Below are 16,124 nucleotides of genomic sequence, written 5' to 3'. Positions count from 1 at the left end.
TAAGCTAATTTTCGAAGTCGCATATCTCGGGAACTCCTGAAGCGATTTCGCTCAAATTTGGAATGTGGAGTACTGAAGTTGGAGGGAGTGTCCACAGCAAAAATCGTCTTGTTTCATTAAGGCAGCACAGAGCTACGGAGGTGCGAAAATTGCGTTTTCTTTCTTCCTGTCAATATACTCATGGGTGTTGCGCGCCTGCTTCTTGGGCCGCACGACACACTACCGTGTGTCTTGATTCCAGCCAAAGTTGGTGCATGTCATTTTTGGGAGATTCCTATTTAAACAGTACTACCATACTGTTTGATAATATGTACATGCATACAACAGAATTTAAGTCATCTAAAGACTTACACTTACCTAGGTGTATACCTACTGACCCACATAGTAATCCAGGGGTGGATCTAATCCGACTGAGGCATATGTCAAGGGACAATAATTATAACAGTGCAGTAAGTAGGGATCTACCCAAAAGTGATGTGCGCCACTTAAAATGATGCCTTAAGATAATCCATCCTAGAGACATCTTATCAATGATCTATCAGTGTTTGTGGTTCCAAATAAAGCATACAGAGAGCAAAACACAGTGGGCATGGCATTGTACAGTACATATCTACACTGTATGTACCTCAGTACAACTTACTGATTAATGGGTGTGGTACTGTTATCAACCGATTAGTGGGCATGCCTCCATGCAAGGGCATGGCTCTGTGCATACATACTGATGAATAGTCACAGTGATGAATACACATGGGTCTACGTATGCATACAGACCATTACACAAAACAGCAATTAGTGGATGTGGTGGCTCAAAAGAAGCTGGGTTGCTGAAGGACTAGACTATATAATGTATACATACTCTTCTACATTGTCAGGGTACTTAATTTATTTAATAATCTGGGTCATACTAAGATATTCTGTAAAGTGGGTCAGACTTGGCAAAATGTAACCCAGTTGAAAAGCCAGACACACACACACACACTACACATTTCACCTCCCTTTATGTGAAGTATTCACACACCAAAACGATCAAAAATCCCTGGTCACATGATCACAGTGACGTCTCCATCTCTAAGTAAGGAGTATAAATTCTGCCATTATAGCCATCCCACTAACAGGAGGTGTGCTACCAGGTCCACTATTAGGAGGTTTGAATATGTGCTACACATGGTTTGGACATGCTATGTACACCATGAAATTATGTTTTGGAAATGATCTGACAATCCTGTTATGTGGCTGGACATATTCAATAGTACTGTGTAAAGCTTTCTAAATGTGTTCAGATATTAACCCGAAATGGCTGGAAAATAGCAACGCGTCTGACCATGTCAGGCTCAGCCATGTATATACCATATTTCTTCGTATAAAAGGTTGGGCTTTTATTTCATTCCCAGTAATTTGACCAGGGTGCCTAGAAGTTTATTTAGCTTGAAATTTATTAACAAGAATTGTGTTCATTATGCTTTTGGCTTGACTGTTCTATTAGAGTAAATGACTGCTGTATTAGAGTATATTCATCTCCAATAACTTTTTAAATAGCAATAAAATTCTGGATGAGGCAATTAATTGTGTACGTCTCAGCTCAATCATTATGTAGTTATGCAATGTACTTTCAAATTTCTCAAATACAAGCACATCTCGCTCAAGTTTGTCCTACTATACCAATATTGTACTCTTTGCCTTTGTCTTCTTTTATTATTCCAAATAATCATGGTTAGGCAATATTGACACATACCTAAACATTGTGGTAAATCTGGCTAACTTCACTACCACATGATCATCACTTGGAATTACACAATTCCCATGATTATCACAATTCTCTGTCAACCAGAGGAGATTGGTCATGTGTCAACATAGTGTTCAATTATACAGACAAGCATTGTTCCAGGAGTCAAGGTTTGTTTAACAGCCAGGAAAGCAGCACATTATATTGAGATAGTTTGTAAGGGTCCTGGAACACACTGATATTGATATTCGATCCCATCTTTTAGAATTTCAGGAAGTGCAAACTGCTATGTTGAATTAGTCCAACACACGATTCAACATTTCTTTGAAATCACGAGATGAATGATGACACATGACCAACTTCCTCTGATTGGTCAACCATGATTGAATAGGCAGACATACAAGTGCTGTAAACATATTCAACAGACAAGTACAAATGCTACCATTGATTTGTTGATGGAGTGAATCTGAAAATGATTTAAAATACAAAATGAAAAATTAGTATAATATGTTACCGAATTTGTGAAAAGGAGTCTTATAGCCTGTCCAAATTCCCAAGTTTGACTGATAACTTGTCATGATATTAACCTATCACCTTCAACCAATAGTGGTGTGTTACGGTGACCAAATGTCAGGATGGTACCATAGTCACAACTCAAGTTATGAGTCACCAAGTACATGCAATTGGAAATATTTTGCAGGTTTGTACTCTCAACTACTGTAGTTCCAAGAAAACACTTGTATGGATTTCTTTCACAGTATATTGGTTATTATGTTGTACTACAATTAGAAAACAATGAAGTAAGAGCAATGAATTTTGTGTGGTGGTCAGGTAGTTATGTATTTTTATAGCTTTACAGATTAGTAATTATAAACATGATTAGAACATATTATCCATGCAAAGAGTTCTTTGTTCAATATGAGAAGTCTTAGCCTTCAAGATGTACAGAAAACTTGTGTACATGTCAAAGCATGAGTACAGTTGTTATCTCTTAATCCCATCAGCCAAGCAATGCCTAGCTTTTAAAGTGTGTCCCTGAAGTGTTGCTCCACCTCCACCTCTTCTGATTAACCTTGCAATTCTGCACTGTAGCAATTTATTTTATTTATTTATTTATTATCTAATTCATCCAAATAGGAAGGGGTGGCACCAAAAGGCTAGGCCTGCACGAGGGTGCTTCCCCAATAAAGGTCATCTAACAGTTTCTACAATTCTTATATGTAGTTTGCAATGAAAGTCAATCTGTGAATCAAATGTATGGTTATGTAACACATCACAACTTCTGTACAGTCAACCACACATTCATTTTAGACACTACTATTAGGAAACAGAAGTCAATTTCCTACATTTACATTTTATACATCTTTAAAGAAATTTGTTTTTGTACTGTAACAGTTGGTGTATTTTCTATGTTACAAATGGTTACAGGCTATTGGAATAGAGTCTATACAATGAAGTTTCAGGCCTACAGTACACTAGCACAACATCCTGCCATATGGCACATAACCCATGAAGGTAAACATATTCATATGCCTTATCTCAAGCTGACAACAACAAGCAGCTTTACAATATTATCTTGCCAGTTGGTGTATGTGTACAAACTACACCCCATCACACTACAGGTCATATCTCAGTACTGGAGGAAAATATTGCCCTTCTGTAACCTGCCAATTAAATGCTTACTAAGAGCTGCAAATTGCGTTGCCTTAGCACAAAGGTACAAAAAGGTACTACGAGTAATAGAAGTTTGAAAAAGTAGGCAAAAATCATGCGCCCACATGCCCATTTTTGCAGGCCCAGTCACACATGTAGCATTCCATGTAGCCAATCTGACTTTGCTTTGAGTAGTTTACTATCCACATGCTCTGTTTTTGCAGGCCTGGTCACATATGTCAGGCTGCTCAATTGCTATGTCAGGCCACTAAAAAGCACAGGATATATAATAGGTATTTTAATTCAAATTAAAAAACAATTTCTCATTCTAGTACTTCCTTCCAAATGGCACAAACTCCATTTCATTGTGACCAACTATGCCAGGTCACTAAAAGCCTTTGTCTTACTTTATTACTCTAAATAATCATGGTTCGGCAATATTGACACATACCTAAACATTGTGGTAAATCTGGCTAACTTCACTACCACATGATCATCACTTGGAATTACACAATTCCCATGATTATCACAATTCTCTGTCAACCAGAGGAGATTGGTCATGTGTCAACATAGCGTTCAATTATACAAGCAAGCATTGTTCCAGGTGTCAAGGTTTGTTTAACAGCCAGGAAAGCAGCACATTATAATAGAAAGTTTGTAAGGGCCCTGGAACACACTGATATTGATATATGATCCCATCTTTTAGAATCTCACAAAGTGCAAACTGCTATGTTGAATTAGTTCAACACATGACTCAACATTTCTTTAAGATCATGAGATGAATGATGACACATGACCAACTTCCTCTGATTGGTCAACCATGATTGAATAGGCAGACATACAAGTGCTGTCAACATATTCAACAGACAAGTACAAGTGCTACCCTTGGCTTCTTGAGGAGTGAATCTGAAAATGATCAGTTTAAAATACAAAATGAAAAATTAGTATATGTTACTGAATTTGTGAAAAGGAGTCTTATAGCTTTTCCAAATTCCCAAGTTTGACTAATAACTTGTCATGATATTAACCTATCACCTTCAACCAATAGTGGTGTGTTAGGGTGACCAAATGTCAGGATGGTACCATATTCACAACTCAAGTTATGAGTCACCAAGTACATGCAATTGGAAATATTTTGCAGGTTTGTACTCTCAACTACTGTAATCCCAAGAAAACACTTGTATGGATTTCTTTCACAGTACATTGGTTATTATGTTGTACTACAATTAGAAAACAATGAAGTAAGAGCAATGAATTCTGTGTGGTGGTCAGGTAGTTATGTATTTTTATAGCTTTACAGATTAGTAATTATAAACATGATAGGACATATTATCCATGCAAAGAGTTCTTTGTTCAATATGAGAAGTCTTAGCCTTCAAGATGTACAGAAAACTTGTGTACATGTTAATGCATGAGTACAGTAGTTACCTCTTAATCCCATCAGCCAAGCAATACCTAGCTTTTAAAGTGTGTCTCTGAAGTGTTGCTCCACCTCCACCTCTTCTGATTAACCTTGCAATTCTGCAGTATAGCAATAAAGGTAATCTAACAGTTATGTAGTTTGCAATGAAAATCAATCTGTGAATCAAATGTATGGTTATGTAACACATCACAACTTCTGTACAGTCAACCACAAATTCATTTTAGACACTACTATTAGGAAACAGGAGTCAATTTCCTACATTTACATTATATACATCTTTAAAGAAATTTGTTGGCACAAACTCCATTCCATTGTAACCAACTATGCCAGGCCACTAAAAAGCACAGGATATATACAATAGGCAACTCATTGCCAATTAAAAAGCAATTTCTCATTACATTACTCCCTTCTAGTGCTGAAACGATTATTCGGTTATTTGACTATTCAGTCGGCATGACACTATTCGATTCATTAACACACTATTCGAATAATCGTTAGCTCTTTGTATACTGCATTCAGATGGAAAAGCCAGCCTTGAAACTCAAGATTGTGAATGAAGTGATGTATCTATGATGTAAAAATTCTATTTTAGAAATAGTTTAGGCTTAACCTTGCTCCCTAACAAAAGGTTTCGGTACTTATTCAGTAGAAGTATAAGCTTAAGGAATAATTGAATATTCGGTTGTTTTGTTCACAACTATTCGAATAGTAAAAATTGCTATTCGTTTCAGCACTACTTCCTTCCAAATGGTACAAACTCGACCAATTTACCCATTACAAATAAGATGTACATGTATACGGCAGAATTTAAGTCATTTAAATACATGCACTTAACTAGGTATATCCATTGACCCACATAGTAATCCAGGGGGTAAAATCGGGATCTTATAAGGTTTAATTAAAATCAAGGCACATGTCAAAAGGTATACGTGTCAAGGGGATCTCTGTTAAGGTACTAAGAAAACAAGTAGCCTATACTGCAACAAAACTCTAAAATCATTGATCTGTCAGTGGGTGTGGGCCTACAGAGAGCAAAAACATGTTTCCTATAATTGGACAATAGCATTATACGTATTACATGCTTCAGCACAACTCACTGATAAATGGGTGTGGCTCAACCTATGTCTACAGACATTCCTGATAAGTGGGCATGGCTCACTAAAGAAAGTAAACTGCTGCAATGCTCCTATATGCATACATACATACATACATACATACATACATACACTATTAACAACCAATTATTAGTGGGTGCCATGTAAGGGCATGGCTTAGGACTCACAAAATACATTACTGATGAATACTCATGGATCTGCATATGCATACAGACAGTAACACACAACAGCAATAAGTGGACGTGACTCAAAAAGAAGCTGGGTTGCTGCAGGACTGGACTATTATGTATACATACTTTCCACATTGCCAAGCTACTTAATTTATTTCATTTCATATTCCAGGTCTGTAAAGTGGGTCAGACCTGACAAAATTTGACCTGATCAATGAGCCAGACACACACAGAGCATTATGGTGAGTGGTAGGAAGACACCAAAACCATTAGCAATTTATCACTGGTAGCAGCAGCCATATTATAATAGTGGTGACTGCTTTCCCACTGCCTACTGGAATGATCAAAACCCTGCCTAATCATCATCAAATGCTAAACACTGCTGATTGAACAGCAGTAGGTGTACCAATTAGCACTGTTTTGTCTAATATACTTTCCTGAGTCAGTAGGGAAAAGCTCTTTCTAACTACCCCATCACAAATCAACTTAAAAATCCTATACTGTATGTATCAAGAGAAGGATAGAGCTGTCCAGGTAGACAGTAACTTAACAAGTTAGTGGGCAACTTAACATGCACAATGCTTATGACTTTTCAAATAATAACCTGCTGCTGTTCCTGTTACAGGTTTATATGTAACTTATTTAAAAACTCTTGTACTAAGGACAAGAAACAAACTTTATTTTCACGATTTCTATCATTATGCTTCCTATGAATTCAGTAATACACACACTTGAATGGTTTTATGAAGCATTATAAATAAATTAATACCGGTAGCTACTTACCCATCAAAGAGCACCAGGTTGTTTGGTAAATCAGGATGTAGACTACAATTACTACATTACTTGCACATCAAAAGAAATACTACACTTCATAGTAACTACTTAACCACTATAGTATAGTCATTTTCACTGTAGACTCAGTTATTCATTAATAACTTCCTTTTGGTAATGGCTAAATTAAAGATTTTTATATGGGTATGAAGCTCTTCAAATTCTTGAGATGGTGGGATAAAATGTGGTTTAATCTCATGCACTGTTAAGAAGTTAGCACACTTTGAAATGTTCCCATACATTCATATAGGAAAAGCCATTTAAGAGAAATCTGTTGAAGTGAGCAACTAGAAAATTTGTGGTTGAAGCCCTACTGACATCTGGTATGGGAGTTATATAATATGATTACATAACACCGTTCTTTTCTTCAAATAAACGCTCTGTACACCATGGAGAAGGTTGTGTTCTAGAAGGCGTTCTACAACTTTACAATGTCATTGTAACTTGTTACAAAGTGTAAAAAGCAAGTTTGATGGCTTACGTAATGACACACACTTATCTCATTATGCAACATCTACCTTTGTGCTGTGTGGCCTCTTAAATGGCTTCCCAACTCTTTGGTGAATGGAAATATACTATAAGTATGTATAGCAATCACTACAATGGTAATCCAGTGGGCACCTTAGCTGCAACATAGTACCCTAAAATTAATGATTAGGGCATTCACTACCACACTACACACTATAAGAATGGTTCTGCCACAGTTGAGGACAAAACCTCAGATAGCATACATATACTTCACAGCATAGTGAGCATACTTGCATGCTTCTCAAAATGCTTCACATTGTAAGGAAAGAGGCTACTATCGAGCTTTGATTGGATGTCAACGCTCCACAGACCAATCTGCCAGAATCATTGTCACTGGAGGAGAATGAACTAGTGGTAGTAGTAATGTTTGTCCACATACAAGCACAATTCATATCCTATATACAGTATACAGTAGCTAGTCCACAGTACAGCAGCTAATCTTGCTGCACACATCATTCACAATAACAAAGTCAGATAGCTGCAAAGTACATAGAAGAGGCAGCATAGAGAAATAATGGTTTGTCTGGTCAGCAGCACGAGGTCATGTTGTTTACACAATGTGTCTATGCTATGTTTACACTTGCCTCATATCAGTTCTCAATTCAGTTCAGCACATCAGTTCATCTCAGTTCAGCACATCAGTTCATCTCAGTTCAGCACATTGGTTATCACTGCAGTATAAATACCCACTGAACTGAGCCAAACTGAAATGGGCCAGCCCTCACAAATCTGGCAGGCCAGTGCAAGTCAGCTCAGTTTGGTTCTCTATATTCGGTATGTTCACTAGATATCAAAAATAAAGCCTAAATAAATGAAGGAAACCCTATATCAAATGGAACATCTCAACACTTTATAGCTCCAGGCTAGCTCACTTTTGTAAAGTGGTTTGAACAACCAGCACTAAGTGCAAATGCAGTATTAGACCATATGGCACCAACAAAATAGTTCTAATTTTACTGCTTCAATGTTAATAAAGCAATCCACTTTAGGTTTTGTGTGAAAAGGAATGGCTTGTAAAAAGCAAATCCAATAATCTGGTATCAGTGCAATCTAAACACTATGAAAGCATATTTGTATTGCCTCTTATAGCAAATCCAATCAGCATAGTGGTTAGGTAGTTACTTGATGTGTAGTATTTCTTTTGATGCACAAGTAATGTAGTAATTGTAGTCCTACTGTATTCCTGATGTATGTACTAAACAATCTGGTGTTCTTTGATGGTAATTAGCTACGAGTAATTTATTTATAAAACCATTCAAGTGTATGTATTACTGAATTCATAGGATAGAAATCTTGAAGTTTGTTTCTTGTCTTTAATGCAAGAGGTTAAATAGGGAACTGTAAAAAATGCTGTAAAAAATGCCACAATAAAAATGAAGGGATTGCTGACGTGGTAATGTAACCATGGTAAATCCCTGTCTTGATTCTTCCATGGCAAGGCAAAAATTTTAATAGGGAGATTACTATCCTAGCAATCCCTTCTTAATTGGTGGCTTTTTAAGCGATCCTTATTCCTCTTTTATTATCCCACTTTTTATTTGTCTAGTTTGTTTCAGTTATATGGACCATGCACAGTACATGATTACAAGCAGTCACTGTACCTACCCACAAAGAACACCAGATTATTTGGTAGATCAGGAAGTAGACTATAATATTACTACATGAATTGAACATCAAAAGAAAGACTACACTTAATAGTAACTACCTCACCACAATGTGTAGGAAGTATTAGGAAGAGTACACAGAACAATAATGGTAACCCAGTGGCCGTCCTGGTTGCTGTACAATTCAATGATTACTAATTTAGTTACCAGATTATTGTGTACATAAAAGTAAAATTCAAGGCCGGTAACTACTTCACCACAATGTGTTCAAATTACATATTGACATTGAAAAATAGGAAGCTAGCTAGATTGTCGATTCCGATACTAAGGATTGAAGCTTAATGCTGAGTGATACAAAAATTTCACTGTTAGCTATGATACATAGTTACCTAGCTATTAAAATATCACAGATCGAGAAGTAATGATATCTCAGTTCAATCAAGTTTCAAAATATTCACCATTGTGGATTACTAATTGCTTAATAATAGGTAATTAATTACGTGGGCGACTGATAATGTTTGTTAGCTACAGCCTTCCTTTTCATGAAAAACAAGCCAAGTGGTCACTTTTTTTTGAGGAACAACTTAATTGCACTACCATTTAATCACAAAGGATTCACCTGCTCTAATACATTAGAATATACATGGAGCAATTGTAGCAATACTTGGAAAAGAGTAACTAAGGCTTTGTATTCACTATTTTGTTAGCCCAACTAACCTGGAAACTTAGCTAGAGATGGTTGAAGATATAATAAACGTGGTGAGTGTCTGGTGGTGGTATCTGTAGCTTTGTCAGTATTACCACTACCTATCCGATACTGATATTGGTATTGGTACAATTGCATGAATTTTACTGTAGGCTTGTAAATTATAATAACATGAACAATATTGTCAAAATTTGCATTTTTGCATGTCTCCAAATTTCACCCAGTTCTTTTTTTTTTATAATAGTAACACCATGTGTCTAAGTTACGTAAGTGAGTGATAATAAGTCTTCTGAGAGTTGTTACATGTCCAAGCTAGTTTCTAAAGTGGTTTTTAGGTGACTGCTCTATTAGGGGTTTGCAAATATTCCAGTTATACACCACAATACATGATTACAAGCAGCCACCTAGCTACCCATAAAGAGCACCAGACATTGCTTAGTAATTAAGGAAGTGGACTACAATTACTACATGAATTGCACTTTAAAAGAAAGACTAGTAACTACTTCACCACAAGGTACAGGAAGAGTATACAGAACAATAATGTGGGTATCCTGGTTGCTATGAAATCACAGGTGGTCACTTAATCATTAAGGACATTAAGACAATTCAAAATTACTACATCATTCAAAGTAACTACCTCCAATATCTCATAATCAGCTTAAATCACATGTTGGGATTGGAAAACAGGAACATAAGGCAATTGAAGCTTTATGTGCCATGCAATCTTGTACACAAGCATAGGAACAATTCTCAAGTTCTATACACTTGACCCTTCAAATTTCAAAAACTGCTACTGCACAAAGAAGCACATATCCACACTCAGCACATTTTATCTCTCACCATCTTTGGGATCATGTGATACGTCTAAGATGTGTGGATGCAAATAGTGTCCATTTAAATCCATACTTGATGACCTACTGATGAGTGCCACACACCACTCAAGCATATTTTGAGGGCTCAGTCAGCATATACAGATATAGCATTCTCATATCATATCAAAGATACCATAGAAATTGTGATACCTGGTGGGTGTGAAGAGACCATATAGATGAAGTCATAGAATCACAACAATATGGATCATTCAAGCCTATAAACAACTTCTTTGCTCTCCAGCCATAGTACTTGTTGGTAGAAAATTATTACATAATTACCCATAATACACTATGTGGGGGAGAATGGTGCAAATTCTTAGCTTATTGCATTGGTGAGTAAAGTTGAAGTGAACATGTGTTTACTTATTAGTAGAGGACTACTGAGTTTGGTATCATGTACTCATATCTATTAAACCCTTTTGGTGATCCTACAGTTTAGGAAGGCCAGTGTGCACAGATACATAATTGTGTTAACAAGTGTTAATACATTATTTGTGACCTGCTCAGCAAAATTGAATCCATTGTATTCATAGAATTCTATTTTACTTTTTGATGCTACATAAAAAATTTATGCATATTTCAATTGTAAGTAAAGCAAATAGGATATAACTTGTGGTTTGTTGTGCTGAGTAGTGGGGACGTGATTGTTTGGATAGGTTTAAACATTTTTATACTATGCAAGTTTTAATTTTTACTGTCCTCTTTACACAGACATACAAGTGCTATCAGTATATTCAACAGAGAAGTGTTTGCTACCATTGGCTTCTTGATAGAGTGAATCTGAAAAATTAATATACAGTTTAATATTCATAATGAAAAATTAGCAACTTATTTGCAATTAATGCAGGCAGTTTGTAGTCTCAACTAAGGGATAGGCTTTACATTTACATACAAATTTAAAGAAATTTGTTTTTGTACTGCATGTTGGTGTGTATTATTCTACATTATAAACTATTGGAATAGAGTCTAAACAATGAGGTTTCAGATCTACACTAGCACAACAACCTGCCATATGGCACACAACCCATGGAGGCCACATATTACTCACATGCCTTATCTCAACTACCAAAGGTTATAACTACTGACAACAACTGCAATATTATCTTTCCAGATGGTGCAAGTGTATGTGTATATATATACATAGCAAGCAAACTGTCTAAAGCCAGAATGCTGTCAAGCCACTCAAATGCTGTCAGGCCACTCAAATACACAGGTAACAATAGATAATTTTGCTAATTACAAAAATGACATTTCTTACGCCAGTACTTCCTTCTAAATGGTGCAAACTTCATTCCATTGTTGCCCATTATACCCATAACAAAAGTAAGATGTATGTATACATGTAGCTACATTCAAATATGAAAGACCAACAGTAAACTAGGTGTAACCACTGCCAACCTGGATGGCAACCTGGGTCAAACATGAATCTGACCCAGTTTAAAACTGAGGTATATGTATGGATAAAACTCTGATATTTAAATTGTTGATCAACAAGTAGGCATGGTTCCATGTAAGTGTACAGACAGCAACTATCAGTGAGATTGGCTTTGTACATATACTAATAAATGGGTGTGACACAATGTATGTCTAAACACTTTTCTGATAAGTGTGGGAATGGCTCACAAAAAGTGGATTGCTGCAAGGCTAAATTATGACACATACATACACTATTAGTGACACGACTTTGTGCATACCATCCTATGGACTACAACACATGTTACAAATGTTCCACTAGCTAATGTGTACAGATAGTAACACACAATAGCAATAAGTGAGAATGTATACATCCCCAAATTTCACGCAACTCTTATTTTGTCATAATACACAATATGTTCAAGTTCAATGATTGATGATAAATCTTCTGAGAGTTTTTACATGGCCAAGTCAGTTTTGTAATGGTTTTTAAGTGACTGCTCTATTGGAAGTTTGCAAAAATTCCGTTATGAATCACTACTGTGGATTTTTCAACACATTTGTGCTATAGCTATAAGTAGTATGGTTAGTACCCATAGTCCACTCCATGATATAGCAGCATGTTCTTTCCAAGTTTAAATTGTCTATTAGATACAATATAAGAAAAACTACACTTCATGGTAACCTTATGTACCGTATAGTGGAAAATATTGGCGGGAGAAATTTTTGGAGAATTGATCATTGGCAGAAATTGGCGAATAATATTTTGGCGAACGTATGACATTACTTTGCCTACGCAATTTTAATCTGACTGCGTAGGCGACGAAGCTTTGCGATGTTTACGGACGAAGTACTACAGTTCAATGCTAGTCTCGCGTGGCCAGACCCTTTCCGCGCAGCCGCTTATCGATCGGAAATTATAAGCGCCTACACCTAAAATACAAAAGTACAAAATGCAACGTGTGTTCCCTTGAATCTTTAGTCTGTTCTGACCGGCAAATCCGCCTCCGCTTAAACCTTTCGCCTACTTTCCTTTTACCTCGAGATGAACTGAGCTTGTTTGTCTTTATTCAACCGTACTTGTTGAAGATTCAGTAGTAGGTAGAAGGCAAAACCCACACGGGTCGATAGTCGTCATCCCTAGAGGCCTTCTTCAGTTCGTTCTTCAGTTCGTTCTTCAGTAATCAGACTACTTTGGCGATTGAGGGATCGCGTGAGCCAATTTACACTCCCCAACCACTGGGGATTGTAGATTTTTTAAAATACGTGAACTGTTCCAGACCCTTGTAGCGCGGCGCTTATAATTTCAAATCGATAAGCGGCTGCGCGGAAAGGGTCTGGCCACGCGAGACTAGTTCAATGCCTCTCATTCGAATCGACGCGCTCTTATGCAAATAGCTAGCTCGAGAGCTAGCTGTGATTAAAACAACATGTACTAGCTCGCTAAGTCACTGGAACGCCGGCGCGTGGCAAGCGAGGCGAGGGCACTGAGCTGAATCGCTTGAGCTGAATTGTCCATCTGCCTGAGCTATTAGTAGTCTAAAACCATACTGTATTCAATGGGATAGGAAGACTAACCACTCACCGCTGTGCCTGAGACCATATAGATGGAGTCATAGAATCACAGACAATATGGATCATTCAAGCCTACAAACATGTCACGATGATCAATACCAACAATTATGTGAATACAGTGGAAACATGCAAATAACAGCTCATCATCCACCTTACACTGAATGTTATAGTACTACAAGCTAAGGAAAATATAAAATATCAATCACCACCATGACCTGTCAACAAAATTAATCATATAGACATGTGATAATTATGACTTGAATAAAACACATGTTGTTAATCTATATACATATATCTCTTGTTTAGAGGCTTGGGCTTGAGAATTGACATCCCACTGGCTTCAGAGAGAATGAAATGGAATGTCTTGAGAGTTGCTTCGAATTTATGCTCTATAGCATTCATTTTAGTAAAATTTATCTATTTCCTGATTTAATGCCCGAAGAGAGAGAAGTTAATAGGAAACTGAGGGAGGAACTTGCTAAGTGAAAAAGATGGGAAGCGGAATCTAGTTATTAGGAAAGGAAAATTGTTTCAAAGAGAGTTTGATGACCTGAATGTCAGAAAAAGTGTGCCTCACACTCAAGTAGAGTCTATTTAAAAAAAAAATTGTAATTACTTAAGGCTGGAAGAAGTGCTTTCTGCATGCCAGACCCTCAGTACATTTGTTTTTGTACCTACTGCACTATACGTCCACTTAGTCCCTTGTACGTTGTGCTATTAAGCCTATAATAAATAAATAATAGAGAATCTGTAACTAGAGATTCCAGAATTCTATAAATTGTGCATAAAAATTTCTCCTTGAATCTTCCATTGGAGAGTTGGCACAATCAATTCGCTGCTGTATGAGTGATTGATCAAACAATTGGATCATTTATAAGATTATTTTGCAATATAGCCACCACAATGTTATGTTCTCTTTGCAGGAAACAACCCAGCACATGTTAGTTATACCAAGGTGAGTATTTTTGTCCATGTAGTTTTCAATATTACTATGCTTAAAGTCAGCAAATTTGCACCACAAATAGCTCATCTCTTTGATGCACCATATATGCACCAAATAATCATATAAGCAGCTATAAATCAATAGTACAACTCCTTGCTTTGCATGTACATTGCATTTTTGAGTGGAGGTGACTGTTATACAGAGTGGTTGCACTTCATGTGTATGCTGTTTTGTCATCCATAAGATTCTAAACACATGCAACTATTTAGAGGCTTTCTATGGAGGTGACCTTTATAAAGAGGGTCTTACAAGTAAGGTTACACTGTGGTCCATGTATTAAGGTATTTATAACAGAAAACAGAAGTTCAGAGTGTTATTGCAAAGCTCCGTTATAAGCATTTGTTCAATTGTGCCATTTTAAGGACTTTTTTCAATGGAAAGATATGGCAAAATTTTTACCTATTTTAAAGGACAATATTGCTTATAACTCCACCATCCTATGACGGATTTTAAAAACTAAGTGTTTATGGGATCCTCAGGGAGTATTGCACAAGGCTATGCTAATAAAAACTATTTCCATTAATTAAAAATTCGCTACTGTAGCTGTGCATGTGACGTCATTATTTTAAAAGGCTTATACCGTTTAGGTATAAAAGCAGTTAGTATCTTTACTGGATAGCTCACTTTTCACTTTGGTGCTTGCATTCTGCACGAAGCGCAAGAATGATAGGCAACGCGGGTGGAATTTTTCTTTTGTGCTTGCTAAAGCATGCCGTCTCTGTTCCAATGAGTGACTTCTTTATGCTGGGAACGGGAACGTTTACTACACTTGGTGATACTGCGGAGGAAGATTGTGCAGAGGGTACTGATAGTATTACCTCTGAATATTGTGGCAACACCTTTGATACAATATGCGTAAGTTTCTCAATAATTAGCTATACAAAGTTACAGTTATACAGCTAGCTAGCTAGCTGGAATTGAAATTGTTGGAATACGGCTGAGGCAGCGTGTCGGCAAACAGCATAAACCGAAAAGCTGACTCCTAGCTTTAGCTACGGTCACGTCATGCTATAGCTACATGCGTCTGCATGGGTGTTAGCTAGGTGTATCTTTTCGGACGCGATATAATTTTAGAAGAGCAACGAGACTTGCCCAGTGACCATTATTTTACTATCTACGCTATTATGAAGACCTATGCTAGGGTCCGCAACGCGAAAAATCGATATCCTCCAATCAACTATCTAACTATAGTCACGTGTTAGGCTAAGTGTAACTTGAATAACACCGGCGTGGCAACCAAGTTTGTCACTTTCTTCTGGTAGAAAACGATACAAATGTCTTAAAATCACTGGATTTTTCGTTGCAGCAGTTCGTAGGGTTCTTCGTATGCCACGATATTCACTCTTAACATTGTTCAAGTAGTCTATCATCAACTCAAAGTATTGGTGGTTTGATTTTATTTGTCAGTTTCCGGTGGCAGCACGATCTGTGCAGCTTTTTGGCGACAGACAAAATGTTTCTTGCTCTGGAGCACAGGACAAGCAGAGCAGCAACTGCTCCGTGGGTCA

At 36.9% G+C, this 16,124-nt stretch overlaps 1 long non-coding RNA gene across 1 annotated transcript; it reads right to left on the bottom strand.

Moving 5' to 3' along the window:
- Positions 1 to 1,280: 1,280 nt before the first annotated feature.
- Positions 1,281 to 13,309, bottom strand: LOC136256199 (uncharacterized). The gene is made up of 5 exons (XR_010701368.1): positions 13,078 to 13,309; positions 10,594 to 10,775; positions 5,897 to 8,226; positions 4,805 to 4,897; positions 1,281 to 2,965 (listed from the first exon to the last, which is right to left on the bottom strand). It is a non-coding gene; the product is annotated as an uncharacterized lncRNA (long non-coding RNA).
- Positions 13,310 to 16,124: the final 2,815 nt, after the last annotated feature.

Source organism: Dysidea avara, chromosome 5, assembly GCF_963678975.1.
Source record: "Dysidea avara chromosome 5, odDysAvar1.4, whole genome shotgun sequence".
NCBI lineage: Eukaryota > Metazoa > Porifera > Demospongiae > Dictyoceratida > Dysideidae > Dysidea > Dysidea avara.
The sequence above is the reverse complement of the archived record's forward strand: the minus strand, read 5'-3'. Positions and strand labels throughout refer to the sequence as shown.